Here is a 12,881-nt window from a genome sequence, read left to right on the forward strand (position 1 = left end):
CAGCACTCAGTAGCCAGAATGGTAGCGGTTTCTGCTCTACATCTGTTTCCTGTAGGGCAGGATGTGTACGCTGTTACATTTTCTTCTTATTCATTTATGTAAGGATTTCTTCTGCTTTAGTAATTAAAGATAATTCCTGCCTGAAAGACCAGAAAAAACATTCAAACATTTTTAACCATTGAAACAACTGAAGTCCTATAATTGTTGATTAAAAGTGTGTTGAGTTGTTTTCCTCTGTTCTGTGTTACAGTGAGAGCTGTTATCTGTATAAAAATGATGAATCATTTATAAATGACTATTTTGAACAGCTTCATATAGACCTATTGTTTTGGACTCACTCTGGGGTCCCTCTAGCGTCTGAACAAAAGACATCGAGTTGTAGGTTACAATATTCTCTACTATGGATTTTATCCCACTATTATAATATCAAATAATAGATCTAATATCTGCAATACGAAAGGGTTATTATTCCTCCAGCAGCAGCAGAGTCGCTGGGTCAAAGGAAACGAGCCTCGTCATTTCTTTAATGAGAGTTACAGTCAGTTACAGATTCTGGCCGCTAGACGGCGACAAAGCGCCAATTACACCAGTGTTACTCCAGTAAGGGCAGACATATGTTTGTCGTAGCGTCTCTGTTTCTGGTAAACGTGTTATTTATCACTGTATATTCAGTGCCAGCATTTAATCATTTATCTAGTGCCCTGGTGGTGTCCAGCACTTTTCTGATTATAACAATTATACAACTATCAACAAAAAATCACCAGTTTAATTTCATTTAATGTAGTTTAATTCAATTTAAAACATCTGTTAAAAAGTCACCACTATTAATACATTTAAAAGCATTTAAAATGATTGGTTGAATAATACAATATCAGTATCATTTAAAATGTTAAAAATGATAAACGCTGTAAGAGGAAAATACCGCGCTGATGTAATGTGGTGGACTGAACAGCAGATGGCGCAAATATACCGTTTAATATCAGACTGAGTTAAACCTGTGTTAAAAGACCAGCAGCTGGAAAGCGCCAGTAGAAATCCTGATTAGAGTTGATGGGTTTATTTGGTCAGTGGACACTGACCAAACTGACTGTTTAATTTGCCCTTCATATCAAAATTATACACCAGGAATGACTAAGTGCAGGTTCGTTAAGCAGGGTGACCAGACGTCCTCTTTTTACCGGACATGTTCTCTTTTTGGGATGTGAAAAATGTGTGTGCATTTATTTCACGTCTGCGTCTCTTTCTACAGTCGCTACTCAGTCTGTGCGGATTTCTACAGCTTTAAACACACTGTTGAAGTCCCGCCTTCTCACTGCCGCGATTGGTCTACATGTACTGCGGTCTACAGCAACCATTGGTCAAACTGCTTCTCCCCACAGTCGATTGGCCACAGCCTAAAACACAAATGTAAATAAACACAAATATGCTTGTCTGTATCTGACTTTTTATTTTATTTAGGAATTCGTTTATATATTTTACATTGACATGAAACTGAAAAACATCAAATAAACGCTGGTAAAAGTAAAACTTTTTTTTTATTATTATTTTACTTGACACTCAAGTTGGACTGAAAGGAGATTTGGCCCTGTAAGCAGAGTGAGGCTATTTATTAGTTTTGTTAAATTAGTAAGTGTATGTGCTTTAATGTTCATTAACTAACTTAGAGATATTAAACATTACATATTAATGTCCTTCTCTTACTAATGACACTCAATGGAGTAATAAAATAAAACACTTCAATTGAAATAAAATCTTTATTCATTTTAAAGCTTCTCAGGCTGCAACAAACAACTATTTTTACAATCGAATAATCTGACGATTATTGAAATAAATAATTGATTTAGCTTAAGGTAGTTTAAATTAAACTTTAAATTCAGAAATTCACTGTGTTAATGAATTACCCCGCTAATATTAAAGTTACATAATATAAAAGATTAATAAAACTCCAATATCTTTTTTTTCCAAATTTTAAACCCAAGGATATGTAATGTAGCAGCAATAAAATATAACAAAAGTACATCAGAAGGGCGGAACTTCATCAGTAACCTGTAACCTGATTGGTTGTTTGTGTTGAAGGGCGGGGCTTTGTAAGTAAACAGGCACCATTTTGAGCATTACGAGAACTCCCATTCATATTTCAACCATTAATAACATCTCTGGGTTGAGTTACTCAAAGATTTCTCTAGTTTACACTTTTTTCAGCATCGCTGTGAGGATTTGATTGCATTCAACGACAAGAGCTTTAGTGAGGTCAGTATATTGGTTGATCACTCCACCTAATCATCCCCAACTCTCCAACCCATCTCTAAAGTTTTGGATGGAGCACCATCCATCATTTCAGAAAACACAGTTCCACTGATCCACAGCTCAGTCTAACCTACAGGGGCTAGACAAGCTGTGTGTGTGCATTTGCACATCTGTGTCAGCAATGAGTGCAACATAAAGTAGCTGAAAGCATTGTTTAGCAGGGGTGTCCACAAATAATTGGACTATAGTGTAAGTTAAGTGAAACACTTGGAAGCTTTGAAAGTAGGTTAGTTTTAGACAACTCTGAAAATCTGAAATTTGAAAAAGAACTTTTTACAGTAAAATTGAACAATATCTGCATTTCATCGTACAATTCTTCATGCAGCTCATGATTAAACAGTCTGACAGTCTGTTCACCAAATGTCCTCATTTGCTTTGGCAGATAAGTAGAGCTGGGTGTCAGCATAGCAATGAAAGTCAATACCATGTTTACGGATTATTTTGCCCAGCGGCAGCATATAAAGAGTAAACAGTAGCGGACCCAGGATTGATCCCTGAGAAACACCATATCTTACTTTTGAGTAGTAAGAATATTCATTATTTAAGTAAACGCATTGGTGGCGATCTGTTAGATAAGCGAGGGCAGATCCTTCAATTCCTAGAGTATTTTCAAGCCTGTCAAGCAGAATTGCATGACCTTCTGTGTCAAAGGCAGCACTAAGGTCAAGCAGCACAATAGTAGTGCAGCCCCTATTAAATGAAATGAGGTCATTTGTGGCTCTTAGTAACACTGTTTCAATGCTGTGGTCGGGTCTAAATCAGACTGAAAGGCCTTGTAAATGCTACTGTTGTGGCGGTAGGTGCACAGCAGCTGAAACACTGCTTTTTCTAGGACCCTGGCTATAAAGGGGAGATTTGAGACTGGTCTATAAATACCAAGCTCATTGGGGTCAAGGTTAGTTTTTTTAAGAAAAGGCTTGATAATTGCTGAATTAAGGGATTTAGGAATGTAGCCAATGTTGAGGGAAGAGTTAACTATGGCCAGTACTGGTTGTATAACCCTAGGTAGAACCTGTCTACAACTGTGTGTACTGTGTTGTAGTAACCGGATGGAAATATTCAGAGTGTGCATTACAGCTGGTGCACCATTCATCAACATTCACTGCAGTGGTTTTTAGTCCAATGTTTTCAATTTTATCCTGCTAATGTCAGCAGGAATGGCTGAGTTAGTTTGTCTGTGACTGCTGGTGAGTTTATTCACAGTATTAAAAAGGAATCTGGGCTTGTGTTTGTTATTGTCTATTAGTGATGCAATTTATGATGATTTGGCTTTAATTAAAGCTTTTTTGTATTCCGCATGACTATGATGCCAGACATAGCTGTAGACATTGTTACGGTACGTTTGCTCATAAAGCGAGGCGGCAGGAGGATATCCTGGTTTAAGACTACAAACATGTCTGGTCAAGTCAGATTTATTTGTATAGCACTTTTTACAACTGTTGTCGTCACAAAGCAGCTTTACATAAATAGTGATTAATAAAAGACAGAGACAAAGAAGAAAGAAGAAAATAACGTAAGACATGATGGTCAAAGACCCCCAGTGAGCAAGCCAACCAATATAATAATGGTGGTATTAATAATGGCAGATAGTTACGAGTTGGTTACGCAGCTGGTTTGACGCAGGTAGAGGGGACCTCAGCGGGCAATCTTCCAGCAGGTCAGGCTGGGTGGCCATTTACTCGGAGAAGGTAAAAAGAGAGTTCGTTCTGAGAGGAATTTTATGGAGAGCAGAGAATGTTGAGCAGTATCAGAATGTGTCTGATGACTCCGGCAGGTCTGACTATAACAGCCTAATTAAAAGGAGAGAGCCAGAAGGTAACACAGACACGGGAGCACCCTGAAAAAGCCAGCATCTATCTGCTCAACCGTCCACAAACCTGAGTGATTGCGTGTAAGCAGTGAGACGACAGCTCCAGCATCTCAGTGTACTACAATTCTCTGGGTCCGCGAACCCCTGGATCTACACCCTTTATCTAAGGGGAAACATTAATTACCAAAAGCTAAACTAAACAGATGAGTTTTCATCTTTGATTTAAAGATTGAGACTGTGTTTGAGTCCCAAACATTATCTGGAAGGTTATTCCAGAGTTGTGGAGCTTTATAAGAAAAGGCTCTTTCCCCTGCTGAGGTTTACTGAATTTTGGGAACGAGTAAGAGTCCAGCACCCTGAGATCTAAGTAGTCTTAAAGGTTTGTAATATGTAATAAGATCCTGCAGGTACTCAGGAGCGAGGCCATGTAGGGCTTTATATGTTAATAGAAAAAAATTGTATTCAATACGGAATTTAACTGGGAGCCAATGAAGTGCTGATAGAACTGGACTGATATGGTCAGATTTTCTAGTTTTAGTAAGGACCCTGGCTGCAGCATTTTGAACCAGCAGAAGTTTATTGAGGTTCTTGCTGGAACAACCTGACAAAAGTGCATTACAGTAATCTAGCCTTGAAGTAATAAAAGTGTGTACTAGCTTTTCTGCGTCCTGTAGAGATAAGGAGTTTCTGCATAAAGGCTGTCCTACTAATATTGGCTAGTTTAGTTGCTCAATTGCTAAAAAAAAAAAGATTTTAGCCACTAAACCAGGAATAATGGAAGTATCAGCCAAGTCTAACATTAAGTCAGATTTATTTCTAGTGTCTTTTGGACCTAAAAGGAGAACCTCGGTTTTGTCACTGTTGAGGAGAAGGAAGTTATGTGACATCCAGAGTTTTATATCCTTTACACAGTCCTCCATTTTGTGTAATCTAAATTTATCTTCAGGTTTGGCTGATATATAGAGCTGTGTGTCATCTGCATAGAAATGGATATTAACGCCATGTCTGCTTATAACTGAGCCCAGTGGTAACATGTATAATGTAAATAGTAGCGGCCCTAAAATTGAGCCTTGCGGAACTCCATATCTTACTTCTGTGTAATTTGAAGATAAATATTTTATCTTTACAAACTGATAGCGTCCCGTTAGATATGATTTGAACTACGATAGGGCTGTCCCTGTGATTCCAACCATTTTCTCTAATCTTTCTAGTAATATAGTATGATCTATTGTATCAAAGGCTGCACTGAGGTCTAGTAGGGCTAATAAAGATACGTAGCCTTGATCAGAGGCAAGAAGGAGATCATCAACACTAGGGCTGTCTCTGTGCTGTGATTGGGTCTAAATCCAGATTGGAATTTCTCATACGAGTCATTCTTACTCAGGTATAAGCAGAGTTGTTGGGCCACAGCTTTTTCTAATATTGTAGATACGAATGTTAAGTTGGAGATGGGTCTGTAATTAGACAATACACTGGGGTCAAGATTTGGTTTCTTGATTAAAGGTTTTATGACTGCTAATTTTGGGGTTTGGGGTACATGCCCAAGGCTAAGGGATGAATTTACAATTGTTAAAAGAGGTCTGATTATGATTGGGAGTATTACTTTTAGCAATTTAGAGGGAATTGGGTTGAGTGGACAGGTTGTACAATTTGATGAGTAAATAATTTTTTCTAGTTCTGGCTGTGGAAGTGGGTTGAAGGCTTCCAGTCTTTGTTCTACAACTAAGTTATCTTTTAAAACAGCTCCACCAGGTGACGGCCATGTTTGATTTAATAAGCAGGGTTGGATTGGTTGTCTAATATTTTCTATTTTATTATTATAATAGTTCATAAAAACAAGTTTTATGGTTAAAGATTGGGTTGAGTATCTGCCTGGCTTTTAGTAAGTTTAGAGATCTCACTAAAAAGTATTCTGGGATTGTTTTTATTTTTCTCAATTAGCGAGGCCAGATACACTGAGCGAGCTTTAATGAGTGACTTTCTATATTGACTAAGGCTGTCCTTCCACGCAGAGTGGAACACCTTTAGTTTGGTCGTCCGACATTTACGCTCTAGTTTCCGCACTGTTTGTTTTAAGGTACAAGTTTGATCACTGTACCACGGTGCGAGCCTTTTTTGCCTTGTCATTTTACTTTTAAACGGTGCTACTTTGTCTAAGGTTGATCAAAGGGTATTCTCTAGATCGTTTGTTAATTTAACGAGCTCCGCTTGGTCTGGCGGAGTGTAAGCTAAGGTTGATAGGGGTGGGATGTTTTTAGTAAACTGTACAGCTGTCACTGCGGTTATTGTGCACTTTAGACAGTGTTGGGGAGACAAATTAACATTTTGCCTAAGATGTAGCTCAGGAGATTAGATAATGGTCTGATATTACTGAGCTTTGAGGTACAATATTTAGATGATCAATGCTAACACCCAGGGTCAGGACTAAATCTAGGGTATGGTTACAGTAATGTGTGGGTCCAGTTATGTTTTGTGTGATGTAGACAGAATCTAAGATTGATACAAACGCCTTTGTTAATGGATTGTCTGTTTTTTTTAAATGAATATTAAAGTCTCCTACTATTATAACTTTGTCGCTGCACACTGCCAAGTCTGCAGCAAAGTCACTAAGTTCTTTTAAAAATTCAGAATAGGGCCCTGGAGGCCTATAGATATTAACTAGTGTGAATGCATTTTTATTTGTGGTTGGATTTGATATATTAATGTAGAGAATCTCAAAAGAAGTAAAGGTGATAGTGTTTTTGAGTAATATCTAGTGTATTCTGGTAGATTATGCATACTCCACCTCCTCTGCCTGATAATCTAGGGCTATGTACATATTTATAACCTGCGGGAGAGGCTTCATTTAGTGCTATATATTGATCAGGTCTAATCCAGGTTTCAGTTAGGCAGAAAAGGTCCAGTTTCTGATCACATATGATTTCATTTACGATCACTGCTTTCGAGGTTAGTGATCTAATATTAAGTAGACCGAGCTCTAGACCGAGGTCTGAGGTGCTGCTGTTATCATTTGATTGCGAGATCGTTTGATTTAACACTGATTAAATGATTAAAACGAGCTTATCTAGATGTTCTATGTTTGGGTTTAATTCGGGGCACAGTCTCAATACGGTAAAACTCAGGTGACGCCTCAAAGCAGCGCGCAGACGGTCGGTTTAGCCGTTCTGTATGCGGCCTGGTCTCGACTCTGGATTGTCAGCAGCCTTTTACACTCCTCTGCTGACTAACTAGCAGACTATGGGCTATGCTGCACGAAAGTAGGGCAGCACCCTCCCGCGTGGGGTGGACACCATCCCTACCTAAAAAACCAGGCTTGCCCTCAAACTGTAACCAATTATCTATGAAGCCCACATGATTGTCTGAACACCACTTGGACATCCAGCGGTTCAGCGCTGTGAGTCGGCTGTAAGACTCAGCTCAGTCGGCTGTAAGACTCATTGGGATGGGGCCAGAGCAAATTACGGCATCGGACATCATCTGGTCCAGTTTAACCACCTCTTTAATATTATCCTTCATAACTTCAGACTGCCGCAGACAAATATCATTGGCCCCTACATGAATAACTATCCTTAAATATCTCCTGTTTGCTAACCACTTAAGGTTGCCGCTAATGTCCGGTGCTCTGGCTCCCGGTAAACAGCTAATGGTTACAGCTGGAGCCTCTAAAGGACGAGCTATTTTCACGTGTCGAACAATAGAGTCTCTTATTACCAGAGTTCTTTGAACTGGCTTCTCAGCGGGTGTTTCACTGAGCGGGGCAAACTTGTTTGACATTCGAATCGGGGGGAGGGAGTGGTGTTCCGGTGGGCTAGCTTCGGCCTTAGCGCTAGCAATTGCCTTAGCTTTCCAGCTATGCCGCTAAATAAGTGCTAGAAAGTGGTAGAAAGCAGAAAAAACAAGCTAAACACGGAGACAGTGATTCCTCCAAGGTCCGGATCAGGAGTCAGGATTTCCCACAAGGGTTAGCGGCAAGCATTAGGGTCAGGGGATTAGGTAAAGGTCAGAAATGGAGTCAGGCTGAGAAATGCTTACTAAATGTTCTGTTTCAATACGCAGGGTCAGAACTAGGTCTAGTGTATGGTTGGACGTATATCTATGAGTTGGACCTATAACATTTTAAATAAATCCCAAAGCATCTAAGATTGATTTAAACCCAGTTCTAAGGGGGTCCTGAGTCTTTTCAAAGTGAATATTGAAATCTCCAACAATCAAAGCCTTATCAGTAGAGACAGCTACTTCTGAAAAGTCAGCAATTTCACAAAAATTGCATTTCAAGAAAATCTGTATAAGGTCCAGGAGGATGATGGACTGTAATAAGCAGAAAAGAGTGCTGCTTTCTAGAAGCCGGAAAAAAGCCTGCCACTTTAAGGCTAAGCACTTGAATGATTTAGCTTCATAACCTGAGTTTAGGATTATACCTAGAACTGAATCATAGATTGAGGCTACGCCGCCGCCACGACCAGACCTTAGTGGAAAACTGCAGTAGTTAAAGCCTGGGGGAGTCGATTCATTCACAGCAATAATTTATTAGGTTTAACCCACGTTTCACAAAGACAGTGAACTGAGGGGGTTTACAGTAATCATTTCATTGACAATGACAGCTTTACGTGCTAGAGACTGTACATTTAACAGCCCAAACTTAACGCGGGAGTTGCTAGTACTCGAACATCACGAAACGCTAATGTTGAGTCTAATCAGGTTGTAAAAGACCCCAGGCGGCTCAGACGAAGCCCATCTCTACGGTAGAGGGCTGGATGCTCCCGAAACCTCTCCCAGATGTCTAAGAAGTCTGCTCCAACGCTGACGCACCAATCCCGAAGCCAGCAGTGGAGAGACGGCTGAACGGCTCGCTCCTTCAACCGTACGCGGGCGTCCATCTTCTTCCGGACGGTGTGATACCAGAAGCTTGCGGAAGTGCTACTTCAGAACCTCGCTGCCGAGACGACATTTGTTCCAACGTGGAGAACCACGGTGCCAACGGCCCCCAGCCTCGTCTTCTGTTGGTAGAGCCCGCTACTCCAACAGCCACTGGATCTGCCGGTCCAGCAGGGCAAGCTCCTAGCTGAGCGTTCGAAGAGCACGTTCCTCCACGGTCACCATGTTCCTCGAGGTAAACAAACACACAGAAACACAATCGACGGATGGTGAGACGAAGGAACGTGAAGCAAGAGGTCGCAGTTGGCACAAAGATTACAAAATCAACTAGCTAAGAGAAATAAGCAAAAGCGAAGATGAAGGAATATCAACTGAGGCTGAGGAGTAACAAGTAATTTTTTCAAGTAATAAGAGAGCAAACAATCAAACAGCAGGTGAGCGAGCGTACGACCTGTCCACCAGAACCGGAAACACTTGCAGAGTTCATAGCTTTATGATGGGAGTCATATGTCTGCTGTAACTGGTGGGGCTCTGGTAGGAATCTGCACCCAACATGTTGCACAGATGGACTGTAATACCTTTATGTGTGTATTGGGGAATGTGGGGATGGGTCATTTATGCTTGATTTAAATATTAGAAATGTAAGAAGAAATTACATTACATAATTTACATTACAAAAGAAATTACATATTTTCTAGCAGTTCTTAATTTTTAAATGCATTATTGACAGTATTTGATGTATTTGGCAGAGATATATCAGCATAACTAAAGTCTTTTTGTTAAATTGCAGAAGATTCTGCTATTTTTGTTAGTAAAGTTTAATGTTTTCCATTTATTCAGATTTTGTCAATATGTGCATCTATTTATAACTCTTGCAGTTTATCAGTTTGACCACATGGTGACATCCAAGCTCCATCCATGAGGTCAATTCCAAAGGGATTCCTTCTCACTATATAGAAGTGCACTCTTCTATTTGAGTGAACGGCTTCTGTGCCCTTAATAGTGAGTGATTGGAGGCTGAATATTAAAGACATTGTATTAGATTGTCGAGTACAGAAGCTGTTGTTGTGTGTTTTTGCTTTATAAGAGTGAACTCCATAGAGAGGGAGAGTGTCCTTTCCTTCACATTGAACTGAACTAAAATCCATCAGAACACTAAACTACTGACAACTTTTTCAAGAAATGAGAGAATGTCGTTCCTGTCATATTGTCTAGTGATGGCTTTACAAGTGCCGAGGCAGATTAAGTAGGCGGTCCTAGATTTGAATATTTTAATGTGAAATATTACAACACAAACACTGACAGTCTCATCTCACTGGTTTCTTCATCTCCTCCTGGATGGTAGGTGGTTATACAGTGTGTGGCTGGAGTGAAAGGTGTCCCTGCAATCTCCTTCCACACACAGTGCTGGTGAGGAACATCTCTCATGGAAGGGGAACTTATATGCAGATATGATGTCCTGAGCATTTCTCACCACCTATTGCAGAGCCTCAGTCTGCCACAGTGGAGCTGCCATATTCCACTGTCACACAGAGAGTCTGCAGGACACAGAACTACACAACCGCGCATAATGGGGTCTTTTTATTAGGATGTCCCAAAACCGAATTACAAATGCAGGTGTTGATTTCCAGGTCTGGTGGGGATGACTGTTTTGAAGGCGGAGGAAAAGTCGATGAACAGCATACAGATATAGGTGTTTCTATTGTGCAGTCAGTTGAGGGCTTCTCCCTTATATAGTGCACATTATTGTACCCTATTGAGATACCACAGAGAACCTTTCAGCACAAGTACTTTTTGTACAAGTTAAGGTTCTATTAAGTTCCCCAAGAGGCTAAAATGCACCTTTAAACTATGGTACAACGGTGTCTCCTCTGCAAAAGGCACGAGCATGTGCTTTTAGATGTACCACCTCAGTGATGAGCCATTTTGGACCCTATAGTGACTAAAGAGTACCAGAAATATCCACTCATGATCAAAATGTCTTTCTATACTGTTTATTTATAGAAAGTAAATAGTAAACATATTGAACTTTAGCATTAATTGAAAGAGCAACAGAAACAGAAAGACATTAACAATGTTTATGAAGATTAAATTAAAAGAAACTGCACCCCATACCATTACAATATGACATTAACAGCAAATAAAACAATGAAATTAAGTAAAAAGGTTTTATTATACCAGCAAAAAAAAATCATATTTCATCCTGACACGGCAAAATGTACATATAGTTCCACTTATATAAAAGAATATCAGCCTTATTAAAAAGAAAAACACCCACCAGAAACCAGAAGCTACATTTTACCACACAGAACCCACACAGCGTCTATGTTTAGTAAGTACGTGACCAAAACAATGGAATCACTTCAGGATGCAGACGGCCCGTTACACCAACATCATCAAGGGAGTGCTTACATAATTTAGTGTAATATTAGACACACACTGAAGCACCTCCCCTTGAACCTGTACACCTCTGAGAGCATCACTGAATTTAAGAGTCTTCTGTAGGTCTGCTGGTGGAAATGGAAGTGGGGTGCTTACACTTTTGCTGAGCATCTCTTGAAGATCACATAGGAGTCCTTTAGAGGAAAACTCCCAGCACTGTTTCAGCTGAAGCGGTGACAAATGTTCACCATCACAGGATGGATGTCATCAACCTCATCATACACTGTAAGACAAAAGCAGAAAACACACAAAAGCTTCATTATGATGTTGCAATAAAGTGTAGAGATGAAGGCAGATCTCAGATCTCTTTCAGACAGAAAGACAGTAAAATGGATAGGCAGACAAAATAACAAATGGAAACACATGCAGTTGGAAAGGCAGGCAGAAAGACAGATAGACAGACAGGCAAGCAAAAAGACAGAGAGATGGGAAGACAGACCACCAGGCAGAGAGACAGGTGGAAAGACAGACAGCTGGAAAGAGAGACATAAAGAACAATGGACAGATGGAAAAACATGTAGTTGGAAAGACAGACAGACAGACACAAAGAAAGAGAAGTGGAATGACAGTTGATTTGACAGGCAGGCAGGCAGAAAGACAGATGTAAAGACAGGCAGGCAGAAAGACAGATGTAAAGACAGGCAGAAAGAAAGACCGATGTAAAGACAGGCAGAAAGAAAGACAGGCAGATGTAAAGAGAGGGAGAAAAAAAGAAAGACAGGTAGAAAATGAATGACAGGCAGTTTGAACAAATGATGGAAAGACATGGAAAGTCAGGCCAAAAGACTGACAGATAGACAGACAGGTAGTTGGAATGACAGGCTGGCAGACAGTTGAAAAAACAAATGGAAAGACATGCAGTTGGAATGAGAGCTATGAAAAGTCAGGCAGAAAGACAGACAGGCTGGCAGACTGGTTTAACTACAGATATTTAGATGGAAACACAATACAGGCAGACAGAGAGAAAGAAGACAAAAGTGGAAAAGACAAGGACAGCTGGAAGGAGAGAGTTTAAAAGACAGACAGATGCATAGACAGGCAGGCAGAAACACGGACAGACAGGCAGAAAGAAAGAGAGATGGCACAACAGATGACAAGAGACAGTTGGAAAGAGAGTTTAAAGGACAGGCAGGCAGAAAGACACACAGTTGGAAAGAAAGACAGGCAGAGGGAAAGAGACAGGCAGACAGGAAAGAAAGACAGGTAGAAAGACATTTAGTCAGATAGATAATACAAGCAGCCAGAAAGACAGACAGTTAAAATGACAGGTATGCGGAATAGGCAGGCAGTTGAACAAAATGATGGAAAGACATGGAAAGGCAGGCAAAAAGAGTGATAGAGGTGGAACGGAATGGAATGACAGCAAGGAAAAATATAGATGGGATAGATAAATACATAGATACAGAAATAATAAATACAGATAGATAAATACATAGATATTTAAAAC

At 40.1% G+C, this 12,881-nt stretch overlaps 1 pseudogene; it reads right to left on the reverse strand.

The window, feature by feature from the left end:
* Positions 1 to 7,312: 7,312 nt before the first annotated feature.
* Positions 7,313 to 8,994, reverse strand: LOC140574536 (uncharacterized; annotated as a pseudogene).
* Positions 8,995 to 12,881: the final 3,887 nt, after the last annotated feature.

The sequence above is a fragment of the Salminus brasiliensis genome, chromosome 12 (genome assembly GCF_030463535.1).
Source record: "Salminus brasiliensis chromosome 12, fSalBra1.hap2, whole genome shotgun sequence".
In the NCBI taxonomy this organism is placed as follows: Eukaryota; Metazoa; Chordata; class Actinopteri; order Characiformes; family Bryconidae; genus Salminus; species Salminus brasiliensis.